The 25,636-nt window shown below is 42.7% G+C and overlaps 1 protein-coding gene across 1 annotated transcript in view; it reads left to right on the forward strand.

Annotated features, from left to right (window-relative positions):
- The window catches only part of WWC2 (WW and C2 domain containing 2), a 354,353-nt gene that overhangs the window by 135,314 nt on the left and 193,403 nt on the right, over positions 1-25,636 (forward strand). The gene's annotated exons all lie outside the window — the stretch shown is intronic.

The raw sequence follows: 25,636 nt of genomic DNA on the forward strand, positions 1-25,636 counted from the left end.
TTTAAGTTTGTGTTGCTATCTGTCCTCACTGGGGAGATTTCTGGTCACCTCCTGTTGTTTGATGTGTGTCAGAAATAATAGCAATGAGGGGTTGGCTCCACAATGGGGACACAGACAACAATACCAACTATTTTTTAGTATGTTTGTTGACCTCAGACATGAAATATGAACAAAGCATATCCCTCAATAGTGTAAGCCCTGTATGTCATGCTTTGTTCCTCTGCTATGGTGACAGGGAGGGAACACCAGCAGATTGTCAACCTTAGCCCTGTTCCTGTGTGAAGGGGGTGTGTCTCTTCCATCCAGTAAGCTTTCAGAGTTCTCCTCGCTGAGCTCTGCAGAGTGTAACTGACGCTTTCCACACCCCCCTTTTAAACTCTAAGACAAGCTTAGCAATTCAACACTTTGAATAGATGTAGAGAAGAGAGGCTGCAGATAAACAGGTACAAGTTAGGTAGGAGGATTTGTTGCATCTCTGTGTATCACTTCTCAGTGGTTATATGTAAAGGTTTACAACCACTTTAACAGCTGACTGTGTTCCTGTTCGAGACCTTTCTCTGCATTTTGCATTGAGACATTGTCAGTGATACAGAAAGTGAAATATTGCCAGTGGAAACAAAAGAAATCAATCAAAACCTGACAGAGGTTCCAACTTTTCCCCATGCTACTGAGAAAGTGTTTTCTTGCTTCTCCCTTTGGATGATTTTCATAGGCGTGCGCACGGGGTGTGCCAGGTGTGCCTGGGCACACCCTAATCACCCTGTGTCTGTTAGTGTAGGGCCAGATCTCCATCTCTGCCACTGAGGGTAGTGAGATACTTGGTGGAGAGCTGTGCTGTTGGCTCCAGCAGACAGTGAGGCTTGCCAGAGCCGCTCAGTGTGTGTGACACTGTCAGGTAATGTTACTGCTTGCAGGGGGAAAGACAAGCTGTCAAAACTCAGGGGTGATGTTGGGGGTGGGCAGGACCAAACAGCTATCGAACACCAGCCAATGGGATGGGGTCTGGGCGGCCGCTTTGTTTGTGTGGCTCCGCCCCTTTCTTAAGCAGCCCAATCATTGGCTGGTGTTTGACAGCTGCTCATCCCGCCCACCCCTGACATCACCGCTGAGTTTTGACAGCTGGTCTTTCTCCCTGAAAGCAGCTACATTACATGAAAGTGTCACACACACAGTGGGGTATCAATGGGGGGGACAAGCCCTGTGGGGTGTCAGCTGGCAGCGTGAAGGCAGCTGCAGTGGCAGCTCCTTCAGTCCGTGCTGCTAGTGGGGGGCGGAGCCGCGATGGGAAGAAGGGGGCGGAGCCTCAGCTGGAAGAAGGGGGCGGAGCCTCGGCCGGAAGATGGAGGCGGAGCCTCAGCGAGAAGAAGGGGGCGGAGCCTCGGCGGGAAGAAGGTTAATGCCCATTGCCCAAGTGTGTGTGCTGGATGAGGGGGATGGGGAAGCTGCATATAGAGGAATTCATATTTCCCTATTCTTTCTGCAGGCAGACTGAGCGCTTCTTGCAAGTCTCACTGTCTGCTGAATGTGAAACTCCCCCTCTCCCCTGTTAGTGTCCATAAGTGGTGCCCAGTAGTGCCACCTATCAGTGCCCAGTAGTGCCACCTATCAGTGCCCACCAGTGTCACCTAATAGTGCCTATCAGTGCCCAGCAGTGCCGCCTCATCAGTGCCACCTATCAGTGCCCACCAGTGCCGCCTCATTAGTGCCCATCAGTGACATCTAACAGTGCCTATCAGTGCTTCCTATCAGTGCCACCAATCAGTGCCCACCAAAGCCGCCTATCAGTAGCCATCAGTGATGCCTATTAGTGCCCAGAAGTGCTACCTATCAGTGCCACCTATCAGTACCCATCAGTGCTGCCAATAAGTGCCACCTCTCAGTGCAGCCTCATCAGTGCCATTCAGTTCTGAGAACAAGTGCCTATTAGTGCTGCCTATCAGTCCATATCAGTGCCTCACATGTAATTTCACCTGTAATACACATCAAAAGGAAAATAAAGCATACATCTTTTTCAAAACTTAGCAGTGATGGTGGAACCCCTCTACAGATATTTGCCATACAATTTAACTTAAGTGCAAAAACGTTTTAGTTGGAAGGTTCACACCAGTAGAGCACTTTGGAATTTTTATTTTTTAGATTGTTACACTTAATTTTATATGTTTTAGTTACTATTATAATGTAAATGATTGCACTTGAAGTTAATTTTCCACCACCCATGCTAAGTCCACGTCTTTATGGACCTTGCTTTGTGCACTGGTGCGCAGTCACGTTAGAACAGGGAGGGGCCATCCCACAAATTTGGGAACATGAAATTGTCCAAAATGTCTTGGTATGCTGACTCCCTAAGAGTCTAAGGGGCCAAACCCAACCCCTGAAAAACACCCCACACTATAATCCCCCCCGCAACCAAATGATGTGGACCAGTGCACAAAGCAAGGTCCATAAAGACATGGATGAGCAAGTTTGAGGTGGAGGAACCTGACTGGCCTGCACAGAGTCCTGACCTCAACCCAATAGAAAACCTTTGGGATGAATTAGAGCAAAGACTGCGAGCCAGACCTTCTCGTCCAACATCTGTGCCTGACGTCTCTAATTTGCTTCTGGAAGAATGGTCAAACATTCCCATAGATACACTCCTAAACCTTGTGGACAGCCTTCCCAGAAGAATTGATGCTGGCGTAATTGCAAAGGGTGGGTCAACTCCATATTGAACCCTACGGACTAAGACTGGGATGCCATTAAAGTTCATGTGTGTGTAAAGGCAGGTGTCCCAATACTTTTGACAAGTGTGTGTATGTATGTATGTATATATGTATATATATATATATATATATATATATATATATATATATATATATAGTGTGTGTGTATGTGTACAAAGTGTGTGCGTGTGTATATATATATATATATATATATATATATATATATATATAATATATACACGCATGCGTGTTTGAGCTTTGGGGTGCACACCCTAATGCAATAGGCTGCGCACGCCTATGATGATTTTCTACTGCTCGTTATGTCTGACAGTCATGAAATTTACAGGAAATTACAGGAAATCTCCCAATTCTGGACACAGAAAGCAGTATGAATTTGACAGAGATTAAGACTTTTCTCCACGTGATCCGAAAAACATTTTGTCAGGAGTAAGGCTTTTAAAAAACTGTCTGAAGGCGGTGTGGAAAAATTAATATAAAAAAAAAATCTAACATTGTTGTGGAATTTTACATCCCTTTTCAATCTGTGGAATGTGGTCTCCTGTGAGGTGCCTGACGCCTTTATCACAGGATGATTTACTGCATTCTGCATATTGCAGATAACTTGACATATGATGTGCTGTAGATATGTGCTCTGCTCAGCTCCCAGAGGCTTATCAAAACACTTTCTTTGAACTTTTGACTGTTTACCCTGAAGAACCGTTTTCTTCCCTTGGTCTTCAACTCCATACAACCAGAGAAAGTTCTGCAATCCTTTCCTAAATGGCATCCTTTAAGTTTTATGGCAGTCATTATGACTGGAAGTAAATACTGCTGAGTAAAGTAAAGCAGGCCATAGATTTTGCAATTTACTTTCTACAACCACCGTTCGATTTCCCCATCAACACAGTCAGTGTTAATGGGGGAATACCTCCCTCGGGGTTATTGTGTTTTGCCGGCAGGAGGGCCCAGGGAGCCAACCCTGCTGGGAGAACATGGTGAATACTGCTTGTGGCTAAAGCTGCTGGCAGTAATCACATCTTAAGGCCTCTTGCACACGATACTCCTGTTTGAGCATCTCGCAGCTTGAAAAAGCTCAGTACAGCTTTTTTTTTTTTCTGAGCTAAAATACAGCCCATTAATTGTAATGTGCCTGTGCATACAAGCGCGTAAACAAGCGTTGTGCATTCTTCAGTAAGAAAAAAATAGACAAATCTGCATTTTTGGTCAGTAATTTAAGACTCAATGCACGCAAATACATAAAAAAAAAAAAAGTCTGGAAATAGTAGATGCTCAAAAAGGAGTATTGTGTGCAAGAGGCCAAAAGGAGATGCACAAACAGGAGTATCGTGTGTAAGAGGCCTAAAAGTCTGAAATTATTATTATTATTCAGGATTTATATAGCGCCAGCAGTTTACGCAGCGCTTTACGATATAACAGGGAGACAATACAGTTACAATACAATAAAATACAAGAGGATTAAGAGGGCCCTGCTCAGAAGAGCTTACAATCTAATGGGGTGGGGCAGGTGTTACAAGAGGTTGTAACAGTAGGGAATGAGCTGATGGAAGATTAGTAATAGGCTTACCCGAAGAGATGAGTTTTCAGGGATCACCTGAAAGCAGCTAGAGTAGGAGATATCCGTACAGGTTGAGGTAAAGTGTTCCAGAGGATGGGAGAGGCCCTGGAGAAATCCTGGAGACGAGCATGGGAGGAGGAGACAAGGGAGCTTGAGAGTAGGAGGTCTTGACAGGAGCAGACAGTTTGGGTTGATATTTGGAGACAAGATTGGTAATGTAGCTCGGGGCAGAGTTGTGAAAGGCTTTGTATGTTGTGGCTAGTATTCTGAATTTAATTCGCTGGGCAATCGGGAGCCAGTGTAGGGATTGGCAGAGAGGGGAGGCAGACACTGAGCGGTTGGTAAGGTGGACTAGCGGCAGCAGCATTCATGATAGACTGAAGAGGGGATAGCCTATGGAGTGGGACATGTTGGTTATACCCTTGTTGATCGATGGATTGACTTACAATCAGCCTGCCCATAAGTGGATTAAATCTTGAATGGTCCTTGCTGAACTGGCCGAGATCTGTTCCATCTATGGCTGGCTTAAAACTGCCACATAACCCTAAACTAATTTTTAAGAGTTCTATAAATCACTTAAAGGCGAAGTGACCTTGTACATTACCTGACCAATTCAGACAGCCCTGTAGTTTGAAATGAACTGTGCCATTTTTAATGCCATACCCGTAGGCCTTTTTATGTCACCCATGACGTCTGTCTGAAACACTTCCAATGTTTATGTCCCTACATTCTGACTTATTTCTAGGACATGGCAGATGCTTGATCCTCACTCCCCAGGATTGTAGGAGTGAGTGTGCTTCTTAATTCAAAAGCTGTGCATGCGCATTGCTTGCTCTCTCTCCAATTCGAGTGCAGCTGAGCTCCCCATTTCTGGAGAGGGAAAGAGAGGGCGCACTGTGCATGTAAGCTTTTTAATCAGGAAGTGAACTCGCTCCTGTGATGCTAGAAGTAATTCAGGATGTAGGAATATAAACATTGGGAGTGCTTTGGCAAGGCATCTTTGGTTACAGAAAAGGCATACAGGTATAAATTTTGCATTTAAGTGTTACCGCAACAACCGCACAACAGTAAAATCGGTCTGTATATGCGGTAAAGCATGCTTGTTATACTCACTGTGGCGTTAATCCTCTGTATTGTGTAAAAAGGCTGTTTAATCCTGTCTAATCTGCTTCTCACCTTTTTCCACTGTCCCCAATCCATCTGCTGATGGTACAGAGCCTTGGGGGCACTCTGCACATGCTCAGTTTGGTGTGTATTGCTAGAGTGTTTTTTCTTTTTTGGGAGGGGGCATGTGATCAGCACTGTCCAGACAGTCAGAAGTCATGCAGCCTCATAAGACAGTCAGAGGAGAATGAAAACTCCACCTACAGGTTTTAATCAGACACTGATAGAAGTTCTAAGACTGCTATATACTGCCGATGAGAAAAAGTATTTAGCAGTTTATATTTACTAAAAAAATTGCATTTTCATGTTCTGTGTATTGTGGGAGACCAGATCTAGTGAATGCAGGGTCCTGGGTCTAGTAACACTTTAAACAACAATTTTCAAACCACTCTGTGCATTCCAAACTACTGGTGTCCCTTGCCTGTATAGGCCGGTCCATATAAAATGTGAACTTAGCTTTTAAAGCAGAGTTCCAATCGCTTTCATGTTTATTAAAAATCAGCAGCTACAAAGAGTGTAGCTATTCACTTTTAATAAACACACACTCACCTGTCCTGGGATCCAGCGGCGATATGGCCACCCGAACCCTCGGTTCTCTCCCTCTCCTCTCTCTGGCGCCGGCAAGTTCGGGCACCGGCTGTGACAGCTTGCAGGTTCACAGCCTGGTGTGCGCTGCGCTTTGTCAATAGTCAAGCAATCTTCTCGGACCTGTGACATGTCCCAAAAGATTGCAGGGAGGGAGGGAGAACTTCCACTTTGATTGCCTAGGCGTTCTAAGCAGAAGTGGGAGTGGTTATCTGTCAAAACTAAGTACCCGCACCCCCTAAAAAATAAATAAATAAAGTACCAAATGTGGCATAGGAGGGGGGGGGGGTGCTTTAAATTTAACTTCCCTTTTGGGTGGAGCTCTGCTTTAAACATCAATTTATGGCAACAAGTGAGACCCCTTATGCAAAAAACATTGCAAATATACTTAAATGGATCCTGTGACCAGGCTATGGACATCAAAGCATTTTTATACTCTTTTTAAGGATTAAGTACACTATAAAACAAGCCGTCGCTGATCCCTATAGCAGCATGCACTGTGGAGTAATTCATCCTCAAATCTCAAATCAAAAGCTCTGAAAGTCTTTGAAGTAATTTAGTGAACAATTTAGCTACCTCCAAATCCTAAAAGACTCAGCAGCCTTTCCGTTTTCGGAACTCTACTGTGAACACAGAACTCTGGCTGAGCAAAGAGGCCCGCTGATACATTCTACACATTTCACCACTATTCCATCTCCATGATAACCTGTAGTCCTAACCCCTTGTAAGTTCCTTGAGTGGTGTTGGAACTTACACAGGGTTAACGTCTTTTCCCTTCATGTCAAGTGACTGTTTTCGATGACAGTGTTCGGGCCTGGTAATTGGCCTGCAGTCCTGAGCACCTTATCCTTGGGGGGGGGGGGGGGGGGGGGGGGGTCACCTGCTCACCTATATCTGGAAGTGTCTGGTAGTTACCAGTGACTCCAACTGAGCAACTGCATGGCATGGGAGCTTGCATTAAGTGAGTATATGTGTGTATCAGGTTTTTCGTACAAGAGAACCTGACCTGTTACCCTGCTGAGCCAGAATCCAGGCTGCCCCTAACAGGGTTGCTGAGAGGGTACTCTTTGGAACATGTAATGTGTTACTTCCCTTAGTTGATTCAGTATTACCAATCATTTTTTTTATGTCCAAGCTAAGTTTGAATCTGATTGGTGACTTAAAAAAAAAAAAAAAAAAAAAAACCTTCTTAGAACTGATATATATTTTTACATGAGGCCTTCTGTACGCAGAAAGACAGCATGGAGCCTGCAGTGAGTCTTTGTAGGCATTGCAAATTTCCCCTCTGTTTCTCTTTGGTAAAACACCAGAAGTCCATGCATGCAGCATAAGTGAGTGAAGTCAGATCTTCTTCCTGGCCACTCCAAGGAAGAGTCGTAGCTTTGCCAATCCGAAACATCCAGGGTAGGTTGTTTGGGGCTTCTGCAGCTATGTGCAGACATTCCTATGCTTTATACCTGAAGCTTTGTTTCTTTTGATCTTTTAGTTTTCAGCTTTACTTCCCATTGATTTCTGTAAAGCAAGCTATTCTACAAATCACTTTCATAATACACTCTCCATAATACTTGATTGTGTTGTAAGTTTAAAGTTCCAAACAGGACATTCCACATTTGTAAAATTCAATGTTAGATTACACACATACCTTTTTGGCCAGGAGCAAAGCTCATTATTTTGAGATATGTGGGTATAAGCTTTGTTACATAAAGATCTCAAAAGACAGAAGTATGTAAGTGAGAAGATGAAAGCTGGTTGGACCTCATTGCATTGTCATTTCTGGCATACTTTTCATTTAGAGGTTAGGGGATGGGCTCTGCAGAGGCGGCACTAACTGAACAGCGATTGTTAGGGGAAGATGTTTGCTTTGTTGTTTGACACTTTGTTGTTGGTATAAGCAAGTCAACAAAGAATGTCCCTTGTACACCTGCCAGCCATGTTATACTTCTTTCAGCCAATAGACTATAGAGAACCAGTTCAGTTACTTTTTGTATTGTTTTCTTTCTTCTTTTTTAATTTTGAAGGTTTTTTGGATATTAAAGTGATCTTGTGCTTCATCCATGTTGAGTAAGGCACCACATTCACTCAAAGGGAATTTTTTATTGGTCCATTTTAAAATGTATGTATTTATTTTAAAATAATATTAAAGTGGTTGTAAAAGCAGAAGTTTATTTTTTAATCCTAATGGATACTCCACATCAAGGTAAAATACTTGGGATCATAGGCTGCACCTTTATGTCAAGATATTTCTTGGCAATATTGAAATAAACAGACACAAAGACAACTGGTATTGAAATGGCCGCGGCACCTTTTATTGGTATAAATTCATTAATCAATTCATATTTTATTTAAAACCTAAATAATAATAAATATATATAATACATTTTTAAATTCAAGCCTTAGAAATTCGCTCAGTCATAGAACTTGAGCGATAAACAAATAATTAATTCAACAAAGTCCCCCCTTGATGCAAAGGTGACAAAACCACATAATGGTGCCACGACAGGGTGGGAGGGAGGGGAGCTCCCTGAGCCAAACCAGGACAGACTGAAGGAAAGTCAGCCACACATCGCTTTATACAGTGCCTTGCAAAAGTATTCAGCCCCCTTGAACTTTTCGACCTTTTGCCACATTTCAGGCTTCAAACATAAAGATATAAAACTGTAATTTTTTGTGAAGAATAAACAAGTGGGACACAATCATGAAGTGGAACAAAATTTATTGGATATTTCAAACTTTTTTAACAAATTAAAAAACTGAAAAATTTGGGCGTGCAATATTATTCAGCCCCCTTAAGTTAATACTTTGTAGCGCCACCTTTTGTTGCGATTACAGCTGTAAGTCTCTTGGGGTATGTCTCTATCAGTTTTGCACATCGAGAGACTGAAATTTTTGCCCATTCCTCCTTGCAAAACAGCTCGAGCTCAGTGAGGTTGGATGGAGAGTGTTTGTGAACAGCAGTTTTCAGTTCTTTCCACAGATTTTTGATTGGATTCAGGTCTGGACTTTGACTTGGCCATTCTAACACCATGATATGTTTATTTGTGAACCATTCCATTGTAGATTTTGCTTTATGTTTTGGATCATTGTCTTGTTGGAAGACAAATCTCCGTCCCAGTCTCAGGTCTTTTGCAGACTCCATCAGGTTTTCTTCCAGAATGGTCCTGTATTTGGCTCCATCCATCTTCCCATCAATTTTAACCATCTTCCCTGTCCCTGCTGAAGAAAAGCAGGCCCAAACCATGATGCTGCCACCACCATGTTTGACAGTGGGGAAGGTGTGTTCAGGGTGATGAGCTGTGTTGCTTTAACACCAAATATAACGTTTTGCATTGTTGCCAAAAAGTTTGATTTTGGTTTCATCTGACCAGAGCACCTTCTTCCACATGTTTGGTGCGTCTCCCAGGTGGCTTGTGGCAAACTTTAAACTAAACTTTTTATGGATATCTTTAAGAAATGGCTTTCTTCTTGCCACTCTTCCATAAAGGCCAGATTTGTGCAGTATACGACTGATTGTTGTCCTATGGACAGAGTCTCCCACCTCAGCTATAGATCTCTGCAGTTCATCCAGAGTGATCATGGGCCTCTTGGCTGCATCTCTGATCAGTCTTTTCCATGTATGAGCTGAAAGTTTAGAGGGACGTCCAGGTCTTCGTAGATTTTCAGTGGTCTGATACTCCTTCCATTTCAATATTATCGCTTGCACAGTGCTCCTTGGGATGTTTAAAGCTTGGGAAATCTTTTTGTATCCAAATCCGGCTTTAAACTTCTCCACAACAGTATCTCGGACCTGCCTGGTGTGTTCCTTGTTCTTCATGATGCTCTCTGCGCTTTAAACTGACCTCTGAGATTATCACAGTGCAGGTGCATTTATACAGAGACTTGATTACACACAGGTGGATTCTATTTATCACCATTAGTCATTTAGGTCAACATTGGATCATTCAGAGATCCTCACTGAACTTCTGGAGAGAGTTTGCTGCACTGAAAGTAAAGGTGCTGAATAATTTTGCACGCCCAATTTTTCCAGTTTTTTATTTGTTAACAAAGTTTGAAATATCCAATAAATTTCGTTACATTTCATGATTGTGTCCCACTTGTTGATTCTTCACAAAAAATGACAGTTTTATATCTTAATGTTTGAAGCCTGAAATGTGGCAAAAGATCGAAAAGTTCAAGGGGGCCGAATACTTTCACAAGGCACTGTATAGCCCCTGACACGTGACGAACCAGAACGTCATGTTTTCCCCACCATAAATCCCCATGACCAGCTCCTCACAGCCTTAAAGAGGAAGTAAACCCTCCTCTGCAACTTTTACCTATAGGTAAGCCTATGATAAGGCTTAACTATAGGTACTGTAAATATCTCCTAAACATGTACCGTTTAGGAGATATTTACCTTACATGCAGCCAGTGACATCACTGGCGCATGCGCTCTGAAGGAACGGCCACTGGTGCCGTTCCTTCAGAGCCCGTGCCATGACCGTCGGCTCCCGCGCGCTTGCGCGGGAGTGACGTCACCGCGGCTCCGGCCAATCAGATGTCGCCCGTCATACAGGTAAGCGGACGGCATGGCAGGGGCTCGTTCTAAGGTAAGTATATCATAATGAGCTAGTATGCGATGCATACTAGCTCATTATGTGTTTCTCTTTCAGGTTGAAAAAAAAATAAAAATTGAATGGGTTTACAACCTCTTTAAAGCTGCACTAACCCTATTTTAAAGAAAAATGATTATTTTTTTTAAAAGTTATCTGTCCTAACTCAACATATATATGTTTTAATAACCTTAAAGTGTAGTTCCGGCCTCAAACATTTTTTTTCGATAAAAATACCCTCGGGACAGTCAGGGCTAGTGCATTTCAGCAATGATAGCCTCTGAACTGTCCCTGGGTTCACCTACCTTTTAGAAGAAATACTTACCTTGAAGAATGTCTCAGGTGTTGGCAGCTGAAGCCAAAGCGTCCTCTTCGGTGTCCTCTTCGGTGACGTCGGAGTCCCAGAATGCCCTGCACCGTCCCTGCTCGTCACTTCCGGTGCAGGCGCGTCATCCCTGCACAGCTTCTGGGCGTGACTTTTTCATATCAATTCACTGGACTTTCAATTACAGTTTATGAACTGTTATAAGTTGGTGTTTTCACTGTAATTTGGTTGTCATTCCAGTCACTATATTTTTGATTTTGGTTGTCATTCAAGTCATTATCTTTTTTTTTTTTTTAACATAACGTGATATCACACTGTAAGTTGCAGCTGTTTGCGTGGTATAACGCAGTTAGAGTTTTTCTTTTATAGTTCCCACCCAGTGTCAGTTGGTGTCAGACTGCCCCCCACACCATCAAAGTCCCACTATAAGTTGCTGATCACCGCCATTAGTAGTAAAAAGAAAAAAAATCCAGTATCTATGCCATAGTTTGTAGATGCTATAACTTTCACGCAAACCAATCAATGAACACTTATTGGGATTTGTTGATTTATTCATTTTTTACCAAAGACTTGTAGCAGAATACGTTTTGGCCAAAATATATAAAGAAGTTTTTTTTTTTTTTTTAATTGAATATGTTTTATAGCGGAAAGTAAGAAAATGTTTTTTCTCAAAAATGTCAATTTGTTTTTCATTTCTATAATAAAAAATAAAAAACCCAGTAGTGATCAAATACCACCAAAAGAAAGCTCTATTTGTGTGAAAAAAATGATATAAATTTTGTTTGGGTACAATGTTGCATGACCGCACAATTACCAGTTAAAGTAGCACAGTTCTAAATAGCAAAAAATGGCCTGGTTATGAAGGGGGTAAAATCTTTCCAGGTTGAGGTGGCTATACAGTGTAAGCTGGAGCTTGGCTTCAATTTGTTAGTGTATTTAAATCTGATTACTTTTATCATATATATTGGTTATAGATTATTGGCAAGTGTTGTAGTGTTCTTATTCACCTGCTTAGCAGTGAAATTCCCCTGCACAGCATGTGACATGCTGGAAGGTGAGCTTGTTGTATAGAATGTAGTTTGGCACTTGTTCATTGTATCTCTATGTAAGTGACTCCCACATCCTGTCATAGGAGGAAAGATAAAGCAGCGCTATACAAGTAAACAGCGGAGTGGACATTCCTAAGCGATGTGAAGCCACAGAAACGTGAAAATATTGACTTTTCAGCGGCAGAAATACTTTTGGTAGCTGTGGATTCCTAGAAACCTGTAAATCAAGTTTATGTTTTGCTACTGAGGCCTTCACATTGCGGCGGCCTGTTTATTTTACCTCACTAAAGTGCACAAGAACAAATGAAAAAAATCCACTTTTTTCCCCACATAGGGAAGTTAGCAAATGTATTTTATTATGACCGTGTCTTAACAAATAATGTCATACATACCTTTCGTGGGAAATGTCGCCTTTATCCATTTGGTCTCTTCTTCCCCCTATGGCCGTTACTATGGCAGAGCGGTTACAATTTGTGACAATTGCATATACAAACTCATGGGACTGTAGACTGCATTATTTATTATTTAAACAAACCTGAAGATTTAAAAATTTTTCAGTAAGAGCCCATTCAGACTAGCGCGACACGACTTTGGGGGGCGACCTGTGAAGTCGCGTGCACCGCTGTGCACCGTGACTTCGGCGCGACTTGCAGAGACTTTACATAATGGAAGTCTATGCAAGTCGCCTCCAGGTTGCCCCAAAGTAGTACAGGACCCTTTTTCTAAGTCGGAGCGACTTGTGTCGCTCTTATTAGAACGGGTCCTGTTCTAATCAATGGACCGCGACCGAGCGACTTGTCAGGCTGACAAGTCGTGCTAATGTGAATGGGCTCTTAAAATTAAATAAATAGTATAAATAAATAACAGATACACCACTAATGGATGGATAAAAATTGGCTGCGGCACCTTTATTGGTTTAAGATGTTGTAAACAAACTTTATTAATCATCAAAATAAATATGAATATAAATATATGTAATAAATAAATCAATAAATAATAAATAAATAATTCAATTCCAGCAAAGCAAATCAGTCATAGAACTCGAGTGATGACCAATAAAATTATTTTTTATTTCAAATAAGTCCCCCCTTGATACAAGGGTGACAAACCACATAATGGTGCCACGACAGGGAGGGGGTGGGGAGCTCGCCAAGCCGCTCTGAGACACTGAGGAGACTGAAGCCGCGCAGCCCTTTATATAAGCCTATGCCCATGACGTAGCCGCATGTGGCTCACGTGTTTCCCGCCCGACTGCCGCGTGACTTTCCCGCCTGAATCTGAATGAATACTACCCGCTCAAACCCCTTATACAGTTCCCGCCTAAACTTACAGATTCAAAATACCACCGCTTAACCACTTCCCGCCCGCCCTATTACAGAATGACGGTGGGAATGTGGTTGTGTTATCCTGACCGGACGTCATATGACGGCGGCAGGATAACACAGCTCTGGGCGCCCCCCGGGGGTGCGCAGAGCGGCGATCGGTGATGCGAGGTGTCAGTCTGACACCCTGCATCTCCGATCTCGGTAAAGAGCCTCTGACGGAGGCTCTTTACCATGTGATCAGCCGTGTCCAATCACGGCTGGTCACATAGTAAATAGGAACAGCCGTTGATCGGCTTTCCATAGTTCGTGCCTGACAGGCACGAGTAAAGGAGCGCCGATCGGCGGCTCCCCTGACAGGGGGGGGTCGGCACTGGTAATCAGATCATTGATTACCAGTGCAGACCCTCAGGGGGGGGATGCCACTAGATCCACCAGGGATGCCCACTATGGCCACCAGGGATGCCCACTATGGCCACCAGGGATGGCAATCAGGGCTCAGGGAGCCCCCCATTGCCCTCCCCATCAGTGCTGCCCACCAGTGCCCTCCCTATCAGTGCTGCCCACAAGTGTCCATCATTGCCATCCTTTAGTGTCGCCCACCAGTGCCCATTATTGCCCACCGGTGCCGCCTATCAGTGCCCATTAGTGCCCATCAGTGCCGCCCGTCAGTGCCCATCAGTGCCCACCAGTGCCGCCTATCAGTGCCCATTAGTGCCCGTCAGTGCCACCTATCAGTGCCCGTCAGTGCCACCTATCAGTGTCCATCAATGCCGCCTATCAGTGCCCACCAATGCTGCATATCAGTGCCACATATCAGTGCCGCCCATCAGTGCCACCCCATCAGTGCCTCCTCATCAGTGCCTGTCAGTGCAGTCTCATCAGTGCTCATCAGTGCAGGAAAAAACTTATTTATTTACAAAATTGTATAACATAAACAAAAAAACTTTTTTTTTTTCAAACTTTTCAGTCTTTTTTTATTTGTTTAGCAAAAAGGAAAAAACCCAGAGGTGATCAAATACCACCAAAAGAAAGCTCTATTTGTGGGGGGAAAATGACATAAATTTGGTGTAGGTACAGTGTTGCATGACCGCGCAATTGTCATTCAAAATGCAACAGCGCTAAAAGGGGAAAAGTGGCCTGGGAAGGGAGGGAAGTGCCCTGTATTAAAGTGGTTAAAGAACAAGCAGTCGGTTAAAAATATAATAGTGAAATTAAACAAAATGTTTGAAATATTAAAAGCAGCCACATTCCCATGACGCTGGGCATTTATTATGCCCCACTAACACTCTCTGTACACACTCACCAGTTTATTCATTGTATTTGTCAGCAAAGCTCACTGTGGCTTTCAAGTGATGCTTGTTTTCAAAGTGTATCTAAGCCCTTAGGCTAAGTTTAGACTTGTGTCTAAACCACTGTGCCTCTGAAAAGCGATCTGAGTTAGGATTACCTTTCATAGGTTTTTGACAAGAGGCGGTGTGATGCCTTCTTACTGCCTGTTTTAACCCCACAATTGCTGCATTTTGGGTTGTTTGTTGTGTTTAACTATTTACTTGAATGGGTCGCGATCAGCAGGCTTACTGCCCACCAAATGCGACCAAAAGTTTTTGCCACAGACATAAAGCAAATTATCATGAACATGGCATGTAAACACCTCAGTTTGCTGCCTATGTAGATTAAAGAATATGAAAACCCAACATTCCATATTCCTGATATGTGCCTACTGTACCATGTATTTGTATGAAAAATTATCTTGTTCTCTTTGTGTTGTTTCCTTTGTGTGAAATCCCTGGGGTTCCTGCCAGTCCCTCTGCTTTCCTATTAAAAACCGACCACACAAGGCATGAGAGCACATCATGGTCAGTTTCCTGGCTGTGCTGAGAACTCAGCCTGCTCTCCTCCAATGATCACCTTTGTGCTTACTACCCCCCCCCCCCTCCACTCAGACATTTAATGAGAAGACCAGTATTCTGCTGTTTCTCCTCTCTCGCCTCACTATGCAGCGGAGGACAGAGGGGATGTGATCACTTATAAAAAATAAAAAATAAATCCTAATCCTTCCACTGGGACATTGTATTCTGATAGTTGGACTTGCTGCTGATCAGCAAATGTTTTCCAGCTTGTCTGTTCTAGTGATGAAAATCTGACGAACGGGGGGTGGCCATACACTGATTGATGTGTAAAAGAACCCCTGCGCTATCAACAAAGGAGTAAAATAGAAGTGAAATAAGAAATTAGCTGAAGATCAGGGATAGCTGCGGCTCCTAGTTCAGCCTTTCCAAAAATTTTAATAAATCATACAAAGTAATAGAGTAATGAAGCTGCGCTTATCCGTAATAAGATACAGAGATCAATAGTATGTGCAAAATCCGTAAGTATAAAGTAACTCTAGTGCTGTAAACAAAATGACATTATAAGGTGCTAATAGTGCAACAGAGGTGCAAATAAATGCTGTGGCTCCAGTGCCAATCAAATTAATGACTGTTAAGTGACACCAATAAATAACAGTGAATATATCATGAAACACTTGTAGTGTAAATTCAGTATGAACGGTGACTTTAAGTGTAAATGGTGACATCAAAAAATATTAAAATAAATTATAAAAGCAGCCACAGGGAAAAACTGATCCAAAAGTCCATAAATAAAGTAAATAATCTTAATACATAAATAGCAGCATCAAAGTTCATTAAGATGGCAGTGAAGTGAGCTCTTGTGATAAAATCAAGGAGGTGATATCAACACCAGAGGTGAACGGTGGGTTAATCAAAGGGTGATTCTTCCGAGTGTGCTACACCCTTACCTTACTTCTGTAAGGTTACAGCATTAAAGAAGGACTTTCCAGTAATCCTGCAATCATCCCGGGGGGTTTGGAGGGCGCCGTGGTATCCTTACTGTTGCAAGGATACAGCTGGTGACCAGACCCCCTTGGATGGTCTGGGGAGTGTCAGGAACCCTGGTCACCAGCTGTATCCTTGCAACAGTAAGGATACCACGGCGCCCTCCAAACCCTCCGGATTACTGGGAAGTCCTTCTTTAATGCTGTTATTAGCCCAATTTTTTTGTATAATGTGAAAAAAGTTACGCCGAGTAAACAAATACCTTACATGCAATGGCGACAAACTACGAACTTAAAAAATCTTCATAGGCGACACAAAATTTAGCACTTACCAGTTTAGAGTTAGAGGAGGTCTGGTGCTAGAATTATTGCTCTTACAATCGTGGCAATACCTCACGCGTGGTTTAAACACTGTTTACATTTGCGTGCGCGACTTATGTATGCGTTCACTTCTGCACACGAGCACGGAGGGGTGGGGCGCTTTACTTTTTTTTTCTTATTTATTTTATTGTATTTTTTTATTTTTACTGTGTACCTTTTTTTAATTTTTTTTATCACTTTTATTGCTGTCAGAAGGAATGTAAACATCCCTTGTGACAGTAATAGGCAGTGACAGGTACTCTTTATGGAGGGATCTGGGATCTATAAGACCCCAAATCCCTCCTTTGCACTTAAAAGCATTCTGGCTGTTTTGAATTCTGTCATTTTTTTTTAAATCTGGCACCTTTAAGGCTCCAGTAAGCCGGAAGTGATGTCATGACATCACTCCTGGGTTACTAGGGCTGAGACCCGATCAAAGCCGATTCCAGCTTTGTTCACGTCTCTGGCCAGCCGGTGGATGTGCTGTCTGGTCACTCGGGTCTCCCGGTGGGGGTTAACAAAATAGTGCTTATCTGTTTTACTGTTTGCTCTACAAAAATGTAAAATTTTAAAGTAGAACAAAAGTGGATTTAAAGTGGTTGTAAAGACTCAAGGTTTTTTTACCTTCATGCATTCCATGTAAAGGGCGGGGCTGAGCCAGACAATGGATTTGAATGGACAGACAGCAGCGGCTCGGGAGCCCCAAAACAAGCTTTTTGCTCTGGGGCACTCGGCAGGAGGATGGGGCAGGAGCGCCATCGGGGGACCCAAGAAGAAGAGGATTGGGGCTGCTGTGTACAAAACCATTACACAGAGCAGGTAAGTATAACATGTTGTTATTTTTAAAGAAAAAGAAACTCAGCCTTCAATATCACGTTAAAGTGATTGTAAAGTCTCAATATTTTTCATCCTAATGATTTCTATGCATTAAGTTGAAAAACCTCTTTTGCTGTAGCTCCCCCCCCCAGACCCCCCCCCCCTTTTCTTACCTGACCCATCCGATCCAATGATCTGCATGAGCCCAGTGGCTCCAGCCACCGTCTTTGTACTCATTGGACAGATTGATAGCAGCAGGAGCCATTGGCTCTCGCTGCTGTCAACCAAATCCAGTGACATAGGAGCAGGGGGTGGGACTGAGTTCTACTGTCTGTGTGAATGGAGCGAGCCCCTACAGGTGACGTCATGAAAAGCGTCTGGGGCACCCGGTGAAGGGGAAAGAGCCAGGAGCGCCAGCGGGGCACCCCAGAAGAGGTGGATTGGGGCTCCTCTGTGCAAAACCCTTACACAGAGCAGGTAAATATAACATTTTTGTTATTTTAATTTTTTTTTAAAAAGAGAACCTTTACAATCACTTTAACTACTTGCCAACCAGCTGCCGTAAAAATGTGGCGGTTCGCGTGAGTAAATCTGGGGGTTTAATTTTTGTTTATTGGGAATGTTCTATAGCAGAATGTAAAATAAATTGTTATATATAAAATTGTCGCTCTTTTTTTGTTTATAGTGCAAAAAGTAAAAATCGCAGATGTGATCAAACACCACCAAAAGAAAGCTCTATTTGTGTGAAGAAATTTTATTTGGGTACAGCATCCCACGACTGCACAATTGTCTGTTAAATTTCCAATTGTCACAGGGACAGAAAGTGAGGTGAAATCTTCTGAACAGGGGCAGAGACAGCACCCTTTTCTGTGCTATTTAAAAAAAATGTGAAAATAATTTTTTTGGCTGGAGTTACACTAAAAAAAATGTATCTGTTCTAACTCGCATACCAATTCAATTTAGAACAAACCTACAGAATCTTCTTTGTAACTCGGGGACTGCCTGTAAAGCATTCTCTTCCTGTAAAAGGTAATGGACGGCACTAGGTCATACAGACCTTTACATTTCAGAAATGTGTAAGTGATAATAAATGATTTGCAGTTTGGAAGTCACTATTTTGCAAATACTTACGTGACTCAATTTTCAAGAGAATAACTTAAAGAGTTTGGGCCCTGTTTGGATACTTACCCACCAAACTTTGAATTGTCGGTGAGTGTAATCATTTATGGGCTATTTAATATTCTTTTTCCTATTACAGTTACATTTTAAAGGAATAGAAAGTAAAGCTTAAAGTGATTTTTAAAGGATTTTTTTTTTTTTTTTTTAATAAACTTGGCATATTTACCTGCTCTGTGCAATGGTATTACACAGTGTAGCCCCGATCCTCCTCCTCTTCCTCCTCCTCCTCCTCTTGGGTCCTCCTTCGGTGCTGTCTGCTTCCGCCACAAGTGCCTGCCTCCATAGAAAGCTGCTTGCTTTGGGGCCACTTGTGGGTTCGCTCCCAAGCTGTGCTCTGTGTGTCCATTGACACACAGAGCATGGCTTGGTCCCACCCATTCAAAAGACCTGCTGCTTTCGGGCACAGTGATGAATATTGATCAGGCTCAGGTAATTAAAAGTGAAAGGGGGGGGGGGGGCTGTACACAGAAGGTTTTGCGGGGGAATGCATTAAGGAAAAAAAAAAAAAAAAAAAAAACATTCTACCTTTAGAACCACTTTAATGAATTATTTGCACTTATAGCTTATACACATTGGATTATTCTTGGCAGATAACCAGCAATGCACTATTTCATGACATTTTAGTTGTCTTTGTGCAGCCGTGTTCATTTAACACACACAAATGCCATATGCTTACTGTCTTTATTGCAATGCCTTCTAAAGCTGCTCCAGTGTAAATCATTAGATCACAGCATGGTCCCAGTAATAGAGATGGATGTTTTATGAAGCCCTGGGGTATTCAGTGTCTTGCTATATCTGGTATGCACAGCCATGAAGGCACAGCAAATGGTGTTACTAGAGAGATTAGGCTTTTTATGAGTGGGCTGAAACGTAATGAAGACGGAAATCTAGATACTGTGTTGCTTATGTCATAAACTGCCAAATTTCCATTTTGCAACTGATCTACATATATAGACAAAAAGAACTGTTTTTGAAGCAAGAACATTTTTATACTTAGTAAAGTATCAAGTACCAAGTAAAGTATGAGTATTGTTTCCATTTGGCAATTGACAGTGGGGAATTTGTTTTACTGCCATTCATGTTTTATGGTGGAGCCACTGAAATTTTGCACCTGAAGTGCGAGTGCCTCATTCCTCCACTGTCTCTTTATCCAGGCTTTATCTGCATCTGCCGTGTTTCTGTTCCCCATTAAAGAGGAAGTAAACCCTCCTCTGCAACTTGTACCTAAAGTTAAGCCTATATTAAGGCCTACCTATAGGTACTGTAAATATCTCCTAAACATGCACCGTTTAGGAGCTATTTACTTTGCATGCAGCCAGTGACATCACTGGCGCATGTGCTCTGAAGGAACGGCCGCTCGTGCCGTTCCTTCAGAGCCCCGTGCTGTTACCGTCGGCTCCCGCGCGCATGCGCGGGAGTCACGTCATTGCGGCTCCAGCCAATCAGATGGCCGGATGCTGCAAACCCGGAAGAAGGGCGACAGAACATGTCGCCCATGAGACAGTTAAGCAGTCGGCACTGCGGGGCTTCGTTCTTAGGTAAGTATTTCATAATGAGCTAGTACGTGATGCATACTAGCTCATTATGTGTTTTTCTTTCAGGTGTTCGTTTTGTTAAAAAACAAAATTGTAGGTTTACAACCTCTTTAAGAGTTGATGGGCTGAATATTAGTACTGCCATATCAGTGGCTAACCGCTGTCTGTTAGCAAGTAGATGTAGCACTGCCCCCTTGAGGGCTGCTGATTAATGGGTGTCTCAGCACTCCCATAACCCTGTGAACCGTCCAACCCACTTGACACTCTAGGTTCTGACATTGTAAGGATACCTTTAAGAACACAGACACAAAAGGAATGACGTTTTGTTTTTTTACTTAAAGGATAAACGGGTATAACTCTATCAGTCAGTCAAATCCCACCAAAACCAGTGAGATTCAGCAGGACTGATATATAAAGAAATAGTAAACAAAGGATATCAATGAACAATGTAAAACAATATTCTCAGATTGTGAACAATGACTGTTAACCTTTATAGCACTACTATTACAGTTGCTTAGAGGAAAGAACTTAGAACTATGCCAGTTCTGTGACTATTCTAGTTAATAGTGCAATAAAGTACATTAAGTGTGTCCCCTTTAGGATATACCAGGTGTCAACCCCTCTCCTAGTAAGGCCTTGCTAAGTCTTCGCCAGCAGTTGGAGCTCTTATCACTGTCCAATGTGATATTTGTAATCCCAAAAGAAATTATATGTGCAATACAGTCAGTGTGTTGATGGAAAAGGATTATACTTGCGGTTAGGATTCCACACAGCCCTTTTGTTCTCTGATGTCCATATGTGAGGATCCTGCAATTCATGCGATGCGCTCTCCCATGCTCCGGCGTCTGGGAGTGATCGATACTCTGCTGCCTCAGTCAATCTGTCCGGCCTCCGCTCGCTTCCTCTTCAGCTATTCTGTGTAAGCATCCACAGTGTAGCTATCAGCATCTGCTCCGCTGAGGACAAGCTCCCCACTCTAGTTAGGCTTCGTGTCCTAGGCCTCAGCCACCGACAGTTCTGTGGACACTCAACAGACAGATCCACACTCACTAGGTCCTGGAAGCAAGAGAGCGCGCTCACCGTGAAGCAGATAGGTTTATAGTCTTATGATCCTTCACTTCCCCATTGCTCTCTGGAAGTACAGTTCCTTCAGCAATTCAGATAACAGTCTGCTCCCATTACAGAACTATATCTCCCACAATCCAATTCTTCCACTTCCTGTGAGAGGCCGATCTTCTTCTGAAAGCAGTCTTAAAGGGGTACACAGGCAATTCCAACAATAACCATAAACATGCAAGTACATATATATTGTAGTAGTCCGATCCCGGCTACATCGATACATGGGTGCTAATAAATGTGCATTAAATTGGCCTATGTAATTTCTCCTGCTGTTTTTCTGGGATCAATACAAGACATACGATCATGTATGTGTGATCGTATGTCTATGAATGTGTGTGTGCCATATATATGTTTTTTCTAAAGTGTCCTTCCTGTGTAACTGTGGGTTACTGTTAAGGAACTATGTGTAAAAATAATATAAATAAATGTTAAGGGATGTCTGGTGTCCACATCAGAGGTCATAATGTAAGGCACCTTGTATAGGGAATGACCAAAAAGTCATGCAATTTTCTTTTAACTGTTTGTGCTTGTTTGAAGAGATTTCATTTTATTTCCTGTGCCAAAGATACAACAGGAATGAGAGGAATCTCTCCTAAAGGACCGTACACACTGGCCAGTTATCGGGCAGTATCTGTCGAAGTGGCATGACAAAAAGAGGTCTGCTAATCGACATCTGATTATCGCAGTGTTCTAGCGGGGGGGGGGGGAGGGGGCGGGGTCAGTCCTTCTGTCAGAACACAATAGCTAAGCAGAGGAGATTGCTGTACTAACATCGGATTGTTAGTACAGCAGCTTCTCCCCCCTAAAAAAAAATACTATTGTCTAGGAGGCTTAAGCAGAATCTCTTAAGTAAACCCCCCTTAAGCCTGGTACCCACTTATAGTTTTTTAAATTCAACCCAGTGGGCTGAACGAAAAAAAAAAAAACTGAAAAGCTTAGGAGGAGCTGCTTTATTAACCGCTTCCATACAGAGCAGTTAGACACCCTTCCTGCCCAGACCAATTTTCAGCTTTCAGCACTCTCACACTTTGAATGACAATTGCTCAGTCATGCTACACTATAACCAAACAAAATTTTTATCATTTTTTTCACACAAATAGAGCTTTCTTTTGGTGGTATTTGATCACAACTGGGGTTTTTTTTTTTCGTGATATATGCAAAAAAAGAGCAAAAATTTTGAAAAAAAAAACACTTTTTTTTAGTTTCAATTATGAAATTTTGCAAAAAATAAATTTTTCTTCATACATTTGGGCCAAAATGTATACTGCTACATGTCTCTGGTAAAATTAACCCAAATTAGTGTATATTATTTAGTCTGTGTGAAAGTTATTGAGTCTAGAAGCTATGGTACCAATTACTGAAAATTGATCACACCAGATGTACTGACTGCCTATCTCCTTTCTTGAGGCCCTGAAATGTCAGGACAGTACAAATACCGACCAAATGACCCCTTTTTGTAAAGTAGACAGTCCAAGGTATTTAGTAAGAGGCATGGTGAGTTTTTTGAAGTTGTAATTTTTTCCCACAATTCTTGGGAAAATGAAGAAAAACATTTTTTTTTTCTTTTTTTTCCCACAAAGTTGTCAATTTATAAGCTATTTCTAACACATAGTATGTACACAGCAAAAATTACACCCAAAAATACATTCTGTTACTCCTTCCGAGTATGGCGATACCACATGTGTGAGACTTTTACACAGTCTGGCCACAAAAAGAGACTCCACGTCCAAGAAGCACATTCAGGCGTTCTAGGAGCATAAATACACATAAAACTTTCTTACTACCTATCACACTTTTCAAGGCCCTAGAGCACCAATACAATGGAAAAGTCCACAAAATGACCCCATTTTGGAAAGCAAACACTCCAACGTATATTCTATGAGGCATTATGGGTCGTTTGAACATATCATTTTTTTCCACAGGTTTTTGGAAAATGTGGGAAAAAAATGAAAACTTTTTTTTTTTACACAAAGTTGTCAATTTATAGGATATTCCTAACACATAGCATGTACACAGCAAAAATGACACCCCAAAATACATTCTGCCACTCCTCCTGAGTATGGCAATACCACATGTGTGAGACTTTTTCACAGCCTAGCCATATAGAGGGGCCTAACATCCAAGGAGCATCATCATGCATCCTAGCCACTTGCCTAGGCCTATTTTTGACATTTGGTGTTTACAAGCTAAAATCAGTTGTTTTGCTAGAAAACTGCTTAGAACCCACAAACATTATATATTTTTTTTAGCAGAGACCCTAGAGAATAAAATGGAGATTATTGCAATATTTTTTATCACACCGTATTTGCGTAGCGGTCTTCCAAACGCAATTTTTTTGGAAAAAAATCACTTTTTTAATTAAAAAATAAGAAACCAGTAAAGTTAGCCCAATTTTTTTCCATAATGTGAAAGATAATGTTACGCCGAGTAAATAGATACCCAACATGTCATGTTTCAAAATTGCGCACGCTCACGGAATGGTGACAAACTTTGGTACTTAAAAATCCCCATAGGCGACAATTTAAAAATTTCTACAGGTTGCCATCTTTCAGTTACAGAGGAGGTCTAGGGCTCAAATTATTCCCCTTGCTCTAACGATCGCGGCGATACCTCACATGTGTGGTTTGAACACCGTTTACATATGTGGGCGGGGTTTCTGTATGCATTCGCTTCTGCACGCGAGCTAACGGGGACAGGGCGCTTTAATTTTTTTTTTTTTTTTACTATTTATTTTATTTATTATTTTTTATTTTTACACCGTTTAAAAAAAAAAAAAAATTATCATTTTTATTTCTATTAAAAGAAATGTAAATATTCCTCGTAATAGAAATATGCACGACAGGACCTCTTTTTTGTGAGATCTGGGGTCAAAAAGTCCTCAGATCTCACAAGTACACTAAAAGATAGAAAAAAAAAAAAATAATAATAATTATGATATAAAATGAAAAAAAAAAAAAAAAAGGACCTTTAAACCGGTTGCTAGGCAACAACATTTTCCGTAGCTCCGGTCCTCCAAGACCATAGAGTCAAGTGAGGGCAAGCTTGCCCTCACTCGACATCCTGTCTGTGAGGATTCGGGACCGGATCGTTTTCCCCGCTGCCGGCGGGTCCGGTAAGCGGGGAAAAGGACCGGAACGCGTCGGGAGGGGGGGGGGCGCCTCTTCCGCCATCCCGGAAGGGTGATCCCACGGCGAATCCGCCGCTGGGACCACCCTTATCGGAAAGCCAACCGTCCACCGTTTAAAAAAATACCAGGGTTATGGCAGCTATCTGCTGCCATAACACCGGTATTTAGGTTTAAACTGAGGACGTATATAAACCTTTTTGGACTTGGACATGGTGGCTGTATGAAGGGTGACAGGTACTCGGGTACTTTGTTGGGCAGGTGACAGGTACTCTGGTACTGATGAGCAGGTGGCAGGTACTCGGGTACTCCGATAGGCAGGTGACAGGTACTCGGGTACTCTGATGGGCAGGTGACAGGCAGGTGATAGGTACTGATGAGTAGTACTCACTGACTGATAGGTGATAGGTGATACTGTACTGATGGGTACTGATGATCAGTACTGATACGTGATAGGTACTGATGAGTACTGATGAGTAGTGATGGGTACTGATGAGCAGGCGGCAAGTACTTGGGTACTTCAGGCGTCAGGTACTCTGATGGGTAGGTGACAGGTACTCAGGTACTCTGATGACGGGTACTCCGTTGACAGGTACTCAAAGTACCCGAGTACCTGTCATCAGAGTACCCGAGTACCCGTCATCAGAGTACCCGAGTACCCGTCATCAGAGTACTCGAGTACCTGTCATCAGAGTACCCGAGTACCTGTCATCAGAGTACCCGAGTACCTGTCATCAGAGTACCCGAGTACCCGTCATCAGAGTACCCGAGTACCTGTCATCAGAGTACCCGAGTACCTGTCATCAGAGTACCCGAGTACCTGTCATCAGAGTACCCGAGTACCTGTCATCAGAGTACCCGAGTACCCGTCATCAGAGTACCCGAGTACCCGTCAGAGTACCCGAGTACCTGTCATCAGAGTACCCGAGTACCTGTCATCAGAGTATCCGTCATCAGAGTACCTGAGTACCTGTCACCAGCCCATCAGAGTACCCGAGTACCTGTCATCTGAGTACCTGATGACAGGTACTCGGGTACTTTGATGGGCTAGTGACAGGTGCTCTTTATTGGGGGGGGGCAATCAGTGTGTTTAGGGTGCACTGTAGTTGGTAACTAGCTGTTACCACACTCTCTTCCTCACACAGGATCAGTGTGTGAGGAGGAGAACACGGTGACAGCTAGTTACCGTGTTCTCTGTTGACATTTGTGACCGGCTGTGATTGGACACAGCCGGTCACGTGGTAAAGAGCCAATTTCATTGGCTCTTTACCTAGATCGGGGATCGACTCTGTCCGAGGGACGAGCCTCGTCCCCGATCGCTGCTCTGCACGCCCCCGGGGGCGCGCATTGCAGAG

The sequence above is a fragment of the Pelophylax lessonae genome (assembly GCF_965119305.1).
Source record: "Pelophylax lessonae genome assembly, chromosome: 1".
Lineage (NCBI taxonomy): Eukaryota > Metazoa > Chordata > Amphibia > Anura > Ranidae > Pelophylax > Pelophylax lessonae.